We start from the raw sequence: 17,005 nt of genomic DNA, 5'->3' as shown, positions 1-17,005 counted from the left end.
TGGGTCCGACAAAAGAAAAGAAAAAGGAATCTGAAGTCTCTATGCCACTCAGTCATCCTTACCAACATAAACTCTTTTTTAAGAGGATTTTATAAATTGATGATTTCACCTACCAAGTATTGCAAACAGCTAAATGGATCCTGACTGTCTTACATAAACATATGATTATTTACAAATAGGTAGATTGATATAAAAAAGCAGATATATACATAGCTATATAAATATACATATACACATACCATGAATAGTAATAGGAAATGTCACTAAAGGAACTCAACAAAAGAGTAAGGGGTTCATGCCTGTACTGGCAACTGATGACTGACTGAATCTACAATATCTGCTACTAGAAAAATATTAAATATGCTGTAGGTGAATAATATAATACACATATAATATAATATATATAATATAGGTGAATCTATCAACTTCTACTGCAAATTAGGCATACTAAAATGGCATATAAATTAAGCAAATACTATCAGTCTTCTGTTTTGTTAATACCAATAGAACTGGTTTAAGCTTAGAAGTGCAATTTTGTTGTCTGTTTGATTTCTAATAGTTGATCAGACATTTCTATATCCCTTGAATTTTTAAATAAATATAGGGAAAATTATACATGAATGAAGTGGTGAAAGCATTATATATATTATAATATACATGTCATTTACATGCATAAGATTTGTGTAAATGATTGATTCATGAAAGACATAGTCTCTTTGATTATTCTTAGAATTGATTTCTTTAAGGTTCAAGTCACTACTTCCTGTTCCCCAAAAGTATATTACAAACCAGAGAGTATTATTGTATTTGAAACTTAATGTTGAACTTCATATTTTAACAAAACAAATAAAAATAAAAATTGCCACTCATTTAATACAAGTCCTATTTCATTTTATACTCTTTTTCAATGAACACCTTTTAAGTGTTGTACAAAACTTAAAAACTGTTTCAGATATATAAAGAGAAAGCTATATGTATCTCACTAAATTGTTCTAATTCTGAATTAACAATATAGAAGACTTTTATGTTCTACCTCCCCCCGCACTGCTTTTGGATTTATTCTTGATTATCTGACACTGGCAATAACTTCCCAAATCAACTTTTCACAGAAAAAGGAGAAAAGGGGAATCCAAAAACACAATATGGATTTGCAAATGAAAATAAAATGAAATAAAAAGTAAACCATTTAATGGAACCACTTATTTTAAAACAATTATAGAAAATCAGTGATGTTGGATTTTAAGGAAAATATTTCCCGAAATTACTTCATGGGAAAAGTATATTAGAGATGCAAACCTAATGGTATGCTATAAATAGAGTTTTCATAGCATATTTTTTGTTAAAATGGAATAGTTCAGTAAAAGCTAATATAAATAAGAAGTATAGTTTTATGATGAGTGTACTTATGAAAATGAATTAAAGAAAAAGTTAAAGCATATTTCACCATCATATATTAATTAGCACACGGTGGTGCTCATACTATTAAATGTTGATCTTAGGCCACAGAACATGGGTTGAAAACTTCATTATCTTAGTATGAACTTGTATGTATTCTATACATATAACATCTGTCTAAAATAGGATTTACTTTCAAATAAAATTCAATTCCTTACACAAATATTTATTTTCTCATCCCCAATTAAAAAATTCAAAGAATTTTCCAATTAATTTTTAAAAAATGACCTATTTTTATAAACCATAGGTAAAAGTCATATTTTCTCACATTATTTTATATGGCTTGTCAGAAAGGCATAATGGCAACATAGAAATTTGAAGAGTAGCTTTTTTCATATTTTAAAACTGATTTTAACTTTTTAATAACAACCTGAACATAAGATCAGAAGTGGAAAAAGAGAAAAAAAGTGACCCAAGGATCTTTTTTTTTTTCTCCTGATCTTTTTACACATTTAAAGGTGTTTTTTTTAAATTTGTTTGAGGTAGCTAGGTCTAAATCCAACAACTGTGAAGTCAATTATAAAAGAACAGAAGAACACAGGTATCTAGTAGTACATAATAAAGCCCTGAGGGAGGGAGACTGAATGTCAAAATAACATCGAAAGGGGATTTTTGAAAGAACACTAATCAAACTAAAAATTTGGTGGTCCTCAATCTTTAACTGCTATTACCATGGTTCATGTTAATATAAGTTCTGTTAAATAGATCCCATTAGAGAAACCATTTCTAATCAGGTCATTTTCTCTCTATTGAGTAAATGATGATGATTTCCTAGAGAGAGAATATGATTCTTACAAACAGATCATCAATACATACCTTTTCCTACTAAATATCATTACCAACAGTCCCTTCTGGAAAAATGTCCTCTGATCCTTACAATCTTAGATCTACCTTAGATTCTTTGGATATGACACTGCATTTAAAATAAGCTTTCGGAAAGAACTTAGTACAAGAAGACCAAGACAGGAAAGCTGATAGGAAAAAAAAAAAGAGATTCACAATGTATTAGAAAATCTATTTTATGTAGCTGTCATTTCATGCTTTCAGTTTATAACATTTCATTAAGTAGTTTCTTTAAAAAAAAACAAAACCTATATATGCTTACCTGCATTTAACTTGAACAGCACAAGAGTTTATTGCATAGTTTATTATCATATTCTCTTAATTGTCTCATGTACTAAACTTTTAAACTACTTTTAATATTTTTATTTAATTTTAGAGTTACAAGTTGACTTTAAATTATAATTAACATCTAAACCCTCCCTAAACTGGGCAATAGGAGATAAGAAAATAGAAATCGTGCAATATATTTGGACTTTCTATTTTTGAGTCACTTTAGGATTACAAGAAACTTTTTGCATTATTCACAGCAATTAAACTTTTGGGATAAATGATTGAATATTGGGGCCAGGAGCTATTAAAAGTGATCTAATTCACTTTTCCTGTTGTAAGATCTAAGTGAGATAAATTAAAAAGAAATTTGATTTTTTTTTTTTTTTTTTTTTTTTTTTTTTAGGAATCTCAAAAGAAGGCATTCTAAAACTTTGCTTGGAATAAGTCAAAGCAAATGAACTAACTTTTAAACAACCGTTATATGAACATATGATCATTATTGTAAATGGATGGGCACTTTATTTTTCCAATTTAAAAGAAAATCGCTGGCAATTTAAAATATGCTTAGTTATTCAGCACTTGGATTCTAGTATAAAGAATTTGTAATTGAGGGAAATATTTATATTTTAATTTTCCTGGGTAGGATACTGTTCTAACTCTAGGTACTGCAAAATGCATAGTACATTTTGGAGACCAATTTGTATTAACTATATTGATAATGAACAATTTCTTTATGTTGGCTTTTCCCCGCTCTGACCAGGTATGAAGATGACTTCTGTACCAGTTTCTTACCTATTGCAAAATCCATTGACTAGGAGTTTCAGGTCTACTACCTGCGTATATTTATTTACAAGCCACATCAAGTCCCTTAAGCCTCAATACCTTCATCTCAAGAATGGGTATAGTACTATTTGCCTCTGCCAACGTGAAGAGCATTTTGTGAAGATAAATGGAAGTATATGAATTGTTTCAAGTTGCTAAGTGAACCACACTGCACATATTCCAGAAATTATTCCTACCTTAATTATCATATTGGCAAAGAAATAGAAAAAAAGAATGTTTTCAGTATCCTTTGTCCACATATCTGAACTTACTACTGCTGTGCTTTGCTGTTGCCACACAAGTTACATAATTACTGTAATTCTAGGAAGAAGGACCTCCAATAAAACAGAATTACTGAAAAGATTGTATCAATTTCTATTCCAGCAACATAGCAAATTGTTTTAAAGACCTAAAGTATGTTGTTCCAAAGAATGAAGGGCAATATCTGTTGCATCTAAGTTGCCAAACTGTGCAGTTAGGTAATTATTTCTTTCTAGGCTTAATGATTGAGATTCTATATATTCTTATAAAAGTAGAGTCAAAAATAAAGTCACTTTTATCTAAGCAACAGGAATTACTTTCAGCTATAATGTGAACCACTTGCAAAACTCTAATTGTAGAACAGATGCTGGTGTTCTGGAGGAGAATGGAGAAAAGATAAATAGAAATACAGTAAAGAAAACATGACAGAATACAGATTGTTAGTCTATGTATAGTTTATACACAGAAGTTCTGTGTATGTTATATTTATGTATGTGTGTGTGTATGTATAGCTAAGTCAAAATACTATATTGCAGTTGCAAACTGAATTTGCAATTTCACATAAGAAACAAATAACTTTCTGACATGTGATCTGTGTATATATATATGTCTCTGTGTGTATATGCATCATTTATATACATATATATTTCTCTTACTGTGATTAGACAGTGATAAATCAGTTTTATGCCTAATTCTAATATAGTTTTCCACTGCTCCATCTGCTGGATGTCCCTACATTTCGAGTACTAACTGATAACCCCTAAAAAGTAACATGAACTGATTCAGCAGGTGGCTTCGACAATCTCAAGCCTTAACCATGTTGCTGTGAAAGTTAAAAAGACTTGCTTTAAAGTTAAGAGATGCTACTTTCCCATATACAAATAAACAACGTCCAAAATATTCACAAAAATGCCCAATTCCAGAATAGTATGTTTCAGAGTTAATAATATGTTACAGACAAGGCAAACTACAAAGACAGGCGGACACATCTTAGGTTTACAAAATACCCCTAAATGATATTGATTTCCAGAACAATAGGAATTTATTTAGGTTTGATATTGGTTTTAATTGTCTTAAGGCTGCGTTTCAGTTCTTGCCTTTTTTTTTCTCCTAAGGACAAAAGTTTCAAGGACTGTTTAGATTCTGTCTGAAAGCAAAGCACACACATTTCTTAAACCAACATCAGATTTTCCCCATCCAAGAATTACCCAAAGATCAAGTAGCCCTCAGTCCTCGGGTCCTCAGTGCAGGCTGCACAGGAGTCACGTTCAGGCAGCGAGGCTGATGCACTTTCCTTCCTTCTCCATCTGCTGTCACAGACGGGACAACGTGCTGCCGGCCACCGGTCACCGCTCCGATGCTCAGGCTGCCGCCGCCACCCGCACCTCCAAAATGGGGCTGCTGTAAAGAAAGGGTTACTCCTCTCTGGGAGGCGAGTGGCGGTAATCAAACTTCACCTTCTTGACACTGTCCCTCGGTTTCACTGAAACTTACACGCCTCTGGGTGTAGGAGTAGCACAGGACACCGTTTTCTACACACACCTGGGACATCGCCGGCGGGGGGGAGGCGATCGCAATGAAGGGCACCCCAAGCGGAGCAGACGGCCGAGCTGGGGAGACGAGCCTCCTTGGCAGGGATGGGATGTACCGAGTCTCCGGCCCATCCTGCCCTCCTCCCACCCTCCACGAATGATGACCCAGGTTACCCGGGGAAGGCGGCTGCCCCTGGCGGAGGAGGGAAGGGGATGGAGGCAAAGTTTGATAAACGATGACCGCTCCTGGAAGGGAGAGGAGCCCGGCAGCCCCAAATACACACTGCGTAGTAGGAGTCATGCAAAAATAGACATCAGGTTTAAAAGTGTTACGTACCTTTCGGCCGTAGCCAGGCGCCGCCCGGGGCTGGGGGAAGTGGCTGGAAGGTGGTCGTCAGGTGCAGGTGCAAGTGGTGGGGTCGGCCGGGGAGCCCCCTTGCCAGCCAGCCTCTCTGGCGCTCGAAGGTGTGCTGGGAGGAGGAGACGGCCGTCTACGCCGCTGCCGCCGCCGCAGCAGCAGCACCACGGGAGGCGCCGGGCAAGGCACACAGTCACTTGGGCAAGTGAAGTTGGGGCGGCCTCAGCCGCAGCCCCGGTAGCCGGGGAGAGCAACACGTCTGGGGTGAACTTTACAGTTTCAGTCGGGGCGAATCCACACACGCACGCACACACATGCACACATACACACCCACTCACACGCGCGCCGCGCGCCAGAGGAGCCCCTCTCCCAGCCGAGCGAACAGGAGCCGGGGTCTCTCTCTGTCCTTCGCTTTCTCTCTCCCTCGCTCTTATTGGCGCGGAGGTTATTGTTTTATTTATTTATTTCCTCCCCCTCTCCCTAGCTCCCCCTCCCCTCTCCTCTCCACGCTCCCCGCTCCTCCTCCTTCCCCCCTCCTCCTCCTTCTGCTTCTCCTCCAGCCTAGGAGTCGGTCCCCGCACTCGGGTCTGCAGCTCAGGGAGGCTGCTCCTCAGCCGAGCACAGTGCCGATCTGCCTGAGCTGCTGGTGGGTTTTGTGCGCCCGGCTGGGGTGGGGTGGCGAGGCGAGGGCTTATAGGCGGGGCTGGGGAAAGGACAAGGAGAAAAGGGAAAGGACTAAGGGGGCTTCTGTGCCCCTGCTCTGAGGGGATGCTCCAGGAAGAGCCCCTGACTTGTGAGCGATGGAGGAGAGGAAAACGCAGCGCCCTGCTTAGTGCTTGTACAACTGGAGGCTGCTGCGTGCAAGCCGGGAGATGTGATCCGAATACTGAGGCCGGCTGCGACCTCTCCGCCGCTGCTGAGCCGGGAGTGCGGTGCCCATCACTGCGCCAGCCACACCAGCACCGTATCTCCTCCTCCTTCCTTCCCTTCCTTAGCTCTAAGGGTTTCATTAACCCCCCAGGAACACTCCGAGGAGCATCGCCATTTAGCCAGAGAACATGCCAGTTGGCGTTGGTTAATGGTGATTTCAGGGCTACAGCATACGTCTTCCTTCATTCCACTCCCCTCACCCCCAGCTCCGACTCGTCTCCCACCCTTTCGCTCTCCCCAAACTCTTCATAGAATGGTGAAGCTTATCCCCCTTGGGCTTTTGTTCGCATGCCCAGCGGGGAGGGCAGAACCTTAAAAGAAATGGGCGCTGCTGGCTATATCCTTACACCACTGCAACTAGAGCTTCTCGCACCTCAAAGGCACCACAGACACTGGAATTGGCACTGGCACTGGCAGCGGCGGCAGCGCGCTTGAACTGCCTGTGCTGTTTGCCACAAAAACACAGAATAGGTTACTGTTTCTCGTGGTCCCATCGTCCTACCCAGATTTGTAAAGTCACACTCCCTAGCGTCTTTCTCCTGCCAGTTTGGGTTCATCGATGACCTTAGAGCAGCAGCCTGGCCTTCCGTGTCTCAAGCCGTGTCTCCAGCGGTGTCTCCAGCGGTGTCGGGGGTGGTTCTGAGATAACCAACCTTGACTTGGGGAATTCTTCCCTCCACCTCCATGATCCTGACCCTGCTGCCTGACCGATTTTTTCTCATGCAGCATCCTTCATCTTCTTACAGACTAAGAATTTCATCAAGGAGGAATAAAGATTCACAAAAAACAGAAAACAAACAAACAAACAAAAAAAAAACAAACAAAAAACCGTATAATCCATTGTGTTGGGGAGGAGAGACAGTGTGAAATCATCCCACCTGATAACCAAACCTATGCCAGATAATGGGCATTTCCAGGCCTGATTGCTCAGTCCCAGAGAAGCAACATGTGGCTGGTGCCACTGACAGCACCGAGCATGGTATCCTAACACTCTGTCTAGTAATACACACCTTTGCTTTCCCTGTGTTCTTTCTCTACGTTCGCTTCCTCTTTTCTTATGACTCTTTTGCCCCCTTTTCCTTAGTGGACAGTGTGGTTGAATTAATTGACTTGTTCTTCTTTGATTATTACTTAACTTTTCATGTCGTTTTTGCTAGACTCAATTAGTAGCCTAGCAAAAGAAAACTAGTATCCTGTCCCTAAGAGTAAAACAGGAAATCCCCATTCTGCAGTAGAAGGTCAGGGCCAGCTAAAACCCAGGGATTAAAGCTGAGGAGGGCTAGCTAAAGCAATTAAGGCAGGAAGATGAACCAAGAATCTAGTGAAAAAGAGCACTGTGAGAGGGAAAACAAACAAACAACAAAAAAAAAAAAAAACAAAAAAAAAACATGCCTAACATGGGTGTTAGAAGGTTTCTGTGGAATGGATTTATTTTCTGGGTGACAAAACACTCCATAACTTGCTTGCTGTATTATAGGTGCCATTTCTCCACCTTGGCCTTTAGGTTTTCCCATATAAATTAAGGAGGTTGAATTCAGGTTTCTTTCAACTTCAACATTTTCTGAGTCTAACTCACTTTTGGTGATATCCACAAAATCAAATATATGTTCAATGAGGGGATTGAGCTATCTGACCTCACTTCAAACTGTAACATCCTGTAATTCTGTTCAAACTGTGCCCAGTCTTTTTTTTTCATCTTTCTGCAGAAGCTTTGTCATTTTCAGGTTCAGTACTTGAAACCTGGTGCTAAATATGATGTGTCCTTGATTTCTTCTCCCCCTCCCTTTTCTCTCCTCATTGACCTGAAGAATCTGATCACTTAGAGTAACATGGGGAGATTATCTTTGTTCATACCTGCACTTATGTCCTACTTTGGCACTTCATTGTAGTACGGAGGAGACTGGGTTCCAGCATCCATATTATAATCACTGAGAAAGGATGGGAAGAAAGAAATGTATAGGGGAAGTATGAAGAAGTTAAATATGAAAGACAGACATAGATGAAGGGGATAGAGAGGGGAAGTATTCTACCCTTAATATTGATATCAGATTCAATGGAATTCCCACTAAAAAATCTCTGCTGGGGAATTTACCAATACCAAAGGGAAAAAAAATAACTAAATCTCAGCCAGCTTCACTATTTCACTTGTTTACCATCAACAAATAAGAGGGGATGGAAGGAAAGGTGGCAGCTATATATACAGAGTTGAAAAGGAAAAATAGTCCAAAAAGCAGGGGAGGCCGCCAAAAGATGGGAGGCATCTTAGAAAGGTAACGGAAGGATGTTGATGACAAATTGAATACTTCCTCATTTTTATCAAGAGTGGACCTGCTTGCAGCACTTTTGTAAGAATCAATGAGATGTTTATTTGCAAAGTGCTTTTCAGCAATAGCATAATTTGTTATCTCATTCAAGGATGGACTTATTGGCAAGAACTATGCTACAGTCAAGGAAAAAGTTGATTTTTTTAGAAGTTTTGTTATATTAAATTAAGATTTAAAAAATACCACATAGATAAAATCACAGCATTTATGACATTCTTGTAGAAATCAATCTTCATTCTAGGTCATGCTTTGTGAGATTTAATCTTTGTGTATGCTGCTTATCTTTTCCTCATTGATAATCAATCAATAAAAAATTTACAAGTATTTATTGAGCACTTTTCTGTTTTGCCCAGCAGTAGGCTAGTAGAAACTAAAGCTGGGAGGCAAAAAAGAGGTCTGAGACCTGTCCCATGTCCTTGAGGAGTTTTTCAGTTAGTTGAAAGAGCAACTCCCAGCAATAGAGAATACTGAGACACTATACAATCAGATCCTTAATTTTTGTGGGGGAACGTACAAAGTGTTCAGAGAAGGGTAAACCAGTGGGGCCATTGTGATAAAGAAGCTTCAAGAAGGAGATGGAACTTGACTTGGACCTTTGAGATTGGGTAGAATCAATCAATCATACTCTTAATTATTCTGTATCTGCTACTTGCTAGACACTGGCTATATAAAGACAACTCAGCAATAGGTACTTCTTTCAAGGAATGTTCATTTTAGCCAGGATAGAAAACATATACATATGCACACATAGACAGAGATAATAGATGTAGATGATAACTATGAAAAATGAGAGATTGTGGTGTGTATATATTGTGTATGCATGTAGCTATATATATCTATATAATTGATCATATTTCTATATTACATCTCTATTGAATCCATCAAATACAAAATAGATACAAGTTAGATAGATACAGCAATTTTGGAGGGGGTGTTATATGGTGACCTTTGAACTGAACCTTGAAAAAAACTCGAACATCAATGGGTAGAGGACAATGATGAAATTTCAGGTTGGTCGAATAGCATGAGCAAAGGCATGGTAATACTGACTTTGGCAGATAAAGGGGACTGGGAGCAATTTTGTCTAACTAGAACTGAGAGTTCTTGTTTTGAGACACAGCCTGAGCCTTGTTTACCTTATCCTTAATTTAGAATGAGATGGTGTGTGAATGTCACAGTTAGATTCAATTGACATTAAACATTACAGGCTTGAAATATCTTTGACTCTGAACTCAATATTCTTGTAGAAACCTGTGTACAGATGCTCTCAACTTTAAGAAATCCCTCATACATTATTCCAGATTTCAATGCAGAAAAAAGAAGTTATTATTCCCTAATTAGTCCCAGCAAAAAAGGTGTTCATTTGTTTACAAAAGGATTCCCTGATGTGTTATTTTAATTTTTTGGAGGGGAGGGGTACACCTGAGATTTCATTAGTGTCAAGTACTCTCTTTTCTTGAAAAGTGATACCTGCACTGCAGCTTATCATCTTTGGAAGAAAAAGCCTGGAGAAGTTAAATGACTGACTCAAAATCACACAACCATTAAATGTCAGAGAAGGAATTTTAACCCACTTTTTCCTGAATCTGAAGTCAGCTTTTTTTTGCACCATATTTTACTGCTTTTCACTGTTGTTTTAAAGAGAGAGTACAATTCAATTCAACAAATATTTAATAAAGAGCTACTAGGTTTCATTTGTATGCGCTCTACTGGAGCTTATAGTCTCATGGATGATACAACATACATGCCCCAAACTATAGTACTAGGTAATACATAGTAATTGTACAAGAAAAGGAAAAGCATTTTGCAAAATGAAGGATGAAAGGGAAAGAAGTTATTAACTAGTGAATCAGATGTGGCACATGTCCTATACTCTCCCACCTTCTACTGACACTGGCAGGTTGGGTTCCCAGAAGTTAGCTGCTACATTATCCTTCAGAGATCTAAGGGTATCCCAGAGGCATTAGGGGTGATTTTTCTAGGATTATAAGCCCCACCAGTGTCCACTGATTGTCAACTGATATTAATCAGACTTAATGGCTCCTAGAAATGAGTATTTCCTAAGGTATTGTTGTAAGAACAACCAGTACAACAAACATGTTCCTCTCCCCACCCCAGAAAAAGAAAAAATTGCACATTGCCCCAGAAGTACATAATATAGCATCCTAGGGTCCAGTTAAGATTCAAATGTAGGGAATACATATTGCAACATTGTACCTCCCAGTTCCTGGGTACTGCACGTTGTAGTCTCTTTCATGGGACATCATAATATTCCCTTTGGGTACTGTCTAGCTTTCTGCTGAAATCTTTGCAGTCTCTGCTCTCCCTAATGTGCTGTTTTTCTTCAATTTCTTATGCATACTGGTGGGACACTGGTGGGATGCTAATGAGAAGTTCAAATTTTTAGAACTCTCAAGTTTACAGGGTTTTTTACTTGTCAGGTAATGTAAGTGGGAGGAGACAGAAGCTCCACCTCTTACCTTGCAAGAGATTCCAGGAGTTTGGCTGGAATTGTTCTCTCATGAATACTGGAATCGGAATTGTCTTGGAATTTTGTACAAAACCCATGTAGTTTCTTCAAGTAATGTCAATGTACTTCCTGTTACAACTAGTTGGAATACTTTTGATTGGTTGGTTCACTGACAATATCTTAAGGCCTTGTTAATATCTCCAGTTGATTTATTTGATTTAGTAGATATATTCTTACCTCCTAAAGATATCAGAATGTCATATTTTGTTAAGGCATGTAGTGATTGGTTGATTGAATCAGTTGATCCCTACCCTTACACAGGAAAGAAAAATTCATAAAGGGTGCAGTATTTTATTTGAGTTAGGCTTTAAATAATGACAAATAATTCTATAGGCAGAGAGTAAATTCTAAGCCCATGGAACAGGATGAGAAAATCCATGGAAGTGGACAAGTGTGAGCGTAGCAAATAGTTCTATGTTCCAAAGGGAGCACATGGAGGAGCATGGTACTTGATCAAGCTGGAAACATAGTATGGCAATGGATTATCAAGGAAATTAACCAGTGTTACACTTATGCCTTAAATGGCACAATAAGTATAATGATGCCTGCTATGGCCCCCATTTCATGGAGACTGGAAGTTTTACATCTCATCCCTCTCCTAGGGTTCTCAGCACCCTTAAAGGTGAGGTTCTGTACAAGTAGGTCCTGCTGTCATCACTGATGTTGCCCCAAGTACAGGGATAAGTCCCCTTCATCCCATCTTCATTTTGCCACTAAAAGATCATATTTCACAAAGCAACATTTAGGTATAATCATAAATATATAAACATTCTCCATAACAATGGGATATACAATCATCCTTCCTTCTTGCATCACATCAGTCTCTCAGGAGGGAAATCCAAAAAATTGGATTAATAGCTTAGCTCACCACCTATAGAGCAAACAGTCCTAGGTCCAAGTTCTAGCTTTTCCAGTATTCCTTGTCTTTCTGACTTGCTGGCGGTGGGAATCCCGTATCCAAGATCACGAAAACTAGGACTACCCATTCCATTAAGATCAAACCTGGAACCTAAGACTAAGAAAGATAAACAAAACACAACAGAGTCAATCACTCCCAGGCCTATTTCTCCAGTCTTGAGTAAACGAAAGGGAACCCAGGGAATGAAGTTCTTTCCCTCTCACTGGTTCAATTCATGGCACCTTCACTGTAATCTTCATTCTTTGTGAAGAAGTATGAAGAAAAGAAAACAGAAGAAAGAATATGAGGCAGAAAACAAGTTACCCTTTCTGTCTCACCAGTTTTAAAGATTTGCCCTGTTCTGGTCACACGATCTATCAAAGGAGACTATACACACCTTCATGGTAGAGGACAGAGTACCTACCTACATGTTAGGGGATTTGGGTATGCTCCAAAGACCCTATTATAAAATAATTTAAACTTTATTCATCAGGAACTAGGCAACCACTGAAGATTTGAACAGAGTCCTGGTTTGACCAGATCTGTGCATAAGGAAGATTATTCTGGCACTGGTGTGAAAAACAGATTGAAACAGGAAGACTGTGGAGGGAGAAAGGCCTATTAGAAGGCTACTGTACTAGTCCAGGTATATATTAATGAATACCTAGACTTGGTTAGTGACAGTAGTCATTCAATCAATCAATCAAAATATATATTAAATACTTGTTATGTGCCAGGTACCAGGATAAGTGCTGGAAATGCAAAAAGAAGAAAAAGATAGTTTCTGCAATCTACTGGTAAGAGAGAAAGTTGATTAAATATATTTTGGAGACAGAATCAATGTGACTTAGTAATTAACTGAATATTTGAAAGGATGAGAGGCTCTATTAGACCATATAGAATATAATTTTGTTTACAAAAATTTTCTTTGCAAAAAGCTTCTTTCAGTGAAGTCATTTTTCAGTCATGTCTGACTTTTTGGGACCCTATTAGAGGTTTTCTTGGAAATGATATTGGAATGATTTGTCATTTCATCCTCAAGCTCATTTTACAGATGGGGAAATTCAGGTAAACTGAGTAAAGTGACTTTCCCAGAGTCATGCAGCTAGTAAGATTTGAACTCAGGAGGATGAATCTTCCTGACTCCAGGGATTTAGTATGCATGTAGTAAATAGCATGAATTACATGGAGATAGAAGCAATTCCCAAAGACTGCAGATGATTAAATATTCTGTTTCTCAAATAGCTAAGTGTCATATGCTGCTGGCAGAGTCCTTTTCAAATTTTTAAAGTGGTCCTTTGAGAGACAGCTTCTGTTATTTTCCTTTTCAAAATCAATGTTGGCCAGCCTTTCTTTCCTTTTTAAGATTTAAATTTAGCTATCAGAAGAGGGATAAAGGGATCAATTTAAAAAAAAAAAATGATATTTTGTAAAGTTGCAAATTATCTCCAGTACAAGTTGCTTAGGGCCTAGTACATAGATTTCAGTTTTTAATTGCAATGAAATACAATACCTTCTTTTAAAAATCTCATAAATAAAAGAATCAAGGAGGAAGCAAGAAAAATAGGTAGGAAAAATGAATTATTATAGTACAGCATAAGGAGCAAATAAACCAGTCATGCATTTTATGAATTTTGTGTGCCATTTGTTCTGAAACATAAGCGGTGCTACCCGTGTATACTCAGTGCCAAAAACACTTTTGACATTATCACAAGTAGACAAAGCACATTGGAAAGATTCTTCTGATGAGGTACTGCAATGTGTAATAGATAAGACTTGCTGAATGCATTCGCCTACTTTTTCTTTATTCAGGCTTTCTGTATTTTCAGAAAGGGATAGAAAACAAAATTCAGTTCGACACTTGTTGATTTTCTTTTTCCCTGTGTAAATGTGATTGCTCTTGTTAGACAGAAAATTGACTTATTCCTTAATCGAAACCAGAACTGAAAACAGGAGTCCCTATGGGAGTAGTTTGGAGAGCTCAGATAGTAAGATTAGTAAAACCCTGTTCTATCAATTATATTATGCTTAGAATTTTTCTTTTCTAAAAACTTTTTTCTTATTCTCTAATGAAATACAACATGGAAAAGGATTACATCTTCCAAAAATGCATAGAAAAATTGAGGTATTAACATAAATTTAACATGGGAATAAGCCTAAATTATTTCTTACTGTCTTACTAGGTGACAGAATATGTGGTCTAAACGTGCTTTCATCTTAACTGCCAGTAACTATGTGAAGGTTTAATTTCTTAAACAGAAAATACACACCTTTGATTGTTCAACAACTCCATAAGTTCACATTTGTCAAACAAAAACAATATACTAGATGAATGTATATTTTCTTCTTTAGAGTGTATTACTTTAGAGAGTAAACATAGAGACCTTCTTTCTCAAAGAGTTAGATCAATGGTTGACTTTGTTTTGAACTACTTTTTTAATGAGGTATTTAAAAACCATGAAGTTCATGCTTTTAACATCCTTAGAAATTCTTCTCAAAGGCCATTACAGTACTTGTCAATCCACCAGACACTACCAGGTAACAACAAAGACCGTGAAAGCAATCTGTAAACAACTCCCTCTGATTTCGAACAGGTTACTTTCTCAGTAGATGAGAACAATAGAAAACATTGTCTTCTAATTTTTTTTTAAAAGGAAATTACTTTTTTAAAAAAAGCTATCTGAATGGTTTTCACTGGTTTCTTTAAGTACTCAGTAAAACCTGTAAATGTCACTAAACTTCAAGGTCAATGAGAAGAAAGTGGTGAGCATATTCACACTGGGAAAGAATATTGCTACATTTAAAAGTTTTGTTTGTGTTGAGCAAATAAGTCTTAATACATATGACTGATTCATTGTTTTCCTGTAGCCTCATTTCTAGTGCTTATGTATCCGATAAGGTCAAGGCCAAAACAACTGAAAATTCTCCTCCCTCACTGCCTCAGTAACAGTTTTTGTACTCTCAGAACTGGTTTGTGTCCCTTTTAGTTACAGGATGTCTACAAATATGTCTAGATAAAAGAATAAACCAAAACTAAATTCATATTTAATTTTTTTAAGGATTTTTTTTAACATACCCAGTGAAAATCTGCTCACACTAAACAAACTTGTATTTGAATTTAATTTGACCTTATTGCACAAGATTTTCAATTTTTTCTTTCTTTTGTTTTCAACTTTTTTCTTGAAAAGGAAACCAAGAAGTACAACTGAAACTAGACTTCTGATAGGAAAACAAAAAATAAAATCAAGCTCTATTAAACTTTAAAAATATATAATATAACAGATTCTCACATTTTGCATATACTTTGTCAACTTTGGGAAAATGCAAATATGACAGATTCTCTTAAGAATTCTAATTTGAACAATAAGCATTTGTTAAGTTAAATATTTTGGGTAGTAGTAAGTGAAAGTATTGACAGATATCCTGTCTCTGTTGAAAGATATAAACGTAATATTCTAAAAATACTTGTAAAATTCAAACACATAAACATTTACTGATGACCTTTAATGACCACTACAAAAGAAGAACCTTCCTTCAAACAAAACAATTAGGCTTGACCATGGATCTATATGGAGAACTCTAATGAATATAACAATTATTGCTCTGTATAGGTGACTGTGGCTTTTATATTAAACTTTAGGGGACATTAGATCACAGTATCATAGCTGTAACCTTGGAAGGTATCTTAGAGGATGTCATTGTTCATCATTCACTCGTCAGTTGAGAATAAGCCCAGAGAGCTTGTATAAGCTAACACTACCTGGGAGACTTGCCCAGAGTCTGGATTTGAATTCCAGCCTTCTGGACTCCAGCTCAACCATTCTTTATGTTACACTATGCTGAGAGAACTCAGGGCAAAATAACATTCAGAGAGACAGCGTTTTATTGATACAAAGTGTAATGCTCAATAATAAAATGAATTTTCACTGATTTATGACATTGTTTAAAAAACAGATTACAATAAAATCTCAGGCAAATAGTATACTCTGTTTAGCCAAATTTGTGTTTAGCCAAATTTTGTTTAACCAAAATTTGACCCTCTTGTTTATATTTTTTGAGGAAATTTTATAAAACATTTTTCATAGTTTCTATGAAACATATATAAACAAAATATATATATATGTGTATCCATACACATGCACAAAGTGTGCAATATATAATTTATATGTTATATAATTATAACATAATATATACATACATATATATGTATATATACCTTAGATTCATCATTATGAACACTAATCCTCATTCTACAGTATTCCAGATACAGAACTATAGATTAGAGTGAAGGTTTAATGTTACTAAGTATATTCTTATACTTCAGTAGTTTTATAAAATAAATGCCTGATATAAGCTTGTTTTCTTGTGACATCTCTTTTTCTTTAGAGTTAAAAAAACATTCTGAATTTAGGCAAGGTCATGTCAAAATCAGGAATTGACTCATAATATAACCTCTCTTCCATTAGTAGATCCAAAATAAGAACACCAGAGTTATATTTGTCCTTCTTAACATCACATTCTGTACATAGTAACATTCAGTAAATAACTGATGAATTGTCTGAACATAGCCAAATGCATGAACATTTCACCTGTATCAGTCACATTTCATCTCTCTCTTCATGATGGGCAGCTAAGTGGCATATGAGATAGAGCTCTGGCCTTAGAGTCAGGAAGACCTGAGTTCTAATCAAGCCTCAAGCAATTACCAGGTAGATATATGATCCTACATAAGTCACTAACCTGTACACCTCAGTTTTTCTCATATGTAAAATAGCACTTATG

The 17,005-nt window shown here is 37.1% G+C and overlaps 1 protein-coding gene across 4 annotated transcripts in view; it reads right to left on the bottom strand.

The window, feature by feature from the left end:
* The window catches only part of TENM3 (teneurin transmembrane protein 3), a 3,393,579-nt gene extending 3,387,585 nt beyond the window's left edge, over positions 1-5,994 (bottom strand). For all 4 annotated transcript variants that reach the window (XM_072622672.1, XM_072622671.1, XM_072622669.1 and 1 more), the window contains exon 1: positions 5,521-5,994. The gene's annotated coding sequence lies outside the window, so the exon portion shown is untranslated. The remainder of the gene's footprint in view (positions 1-5,520) is intronic.
* Between the last annotated feature and the right edge of the window lie 11,011 nt (positions 5,995-17,005).

This window comes from Notamacropus eugenii, chromosome 7 (assembly GCF_028372415.1).
Source record: "Notamacropus eugenii isolate mMacEug1 chromosome 7, mMacEug1.pri_v2, whole genome shotgun sequence".
In the NCBI taxonomy this organism is placed as follows: Eukaryota; Metazoa; Chordata; class Mammalia; order Diprotodontia; family Macropodidae; genus Notamacropus; species Notamacropus eugenii.
The sequence above is the reverse complement of the archived record's forward strand: the minus strand, read 5'-3'. Positions and strand labels throughout refer to the sequence as shown.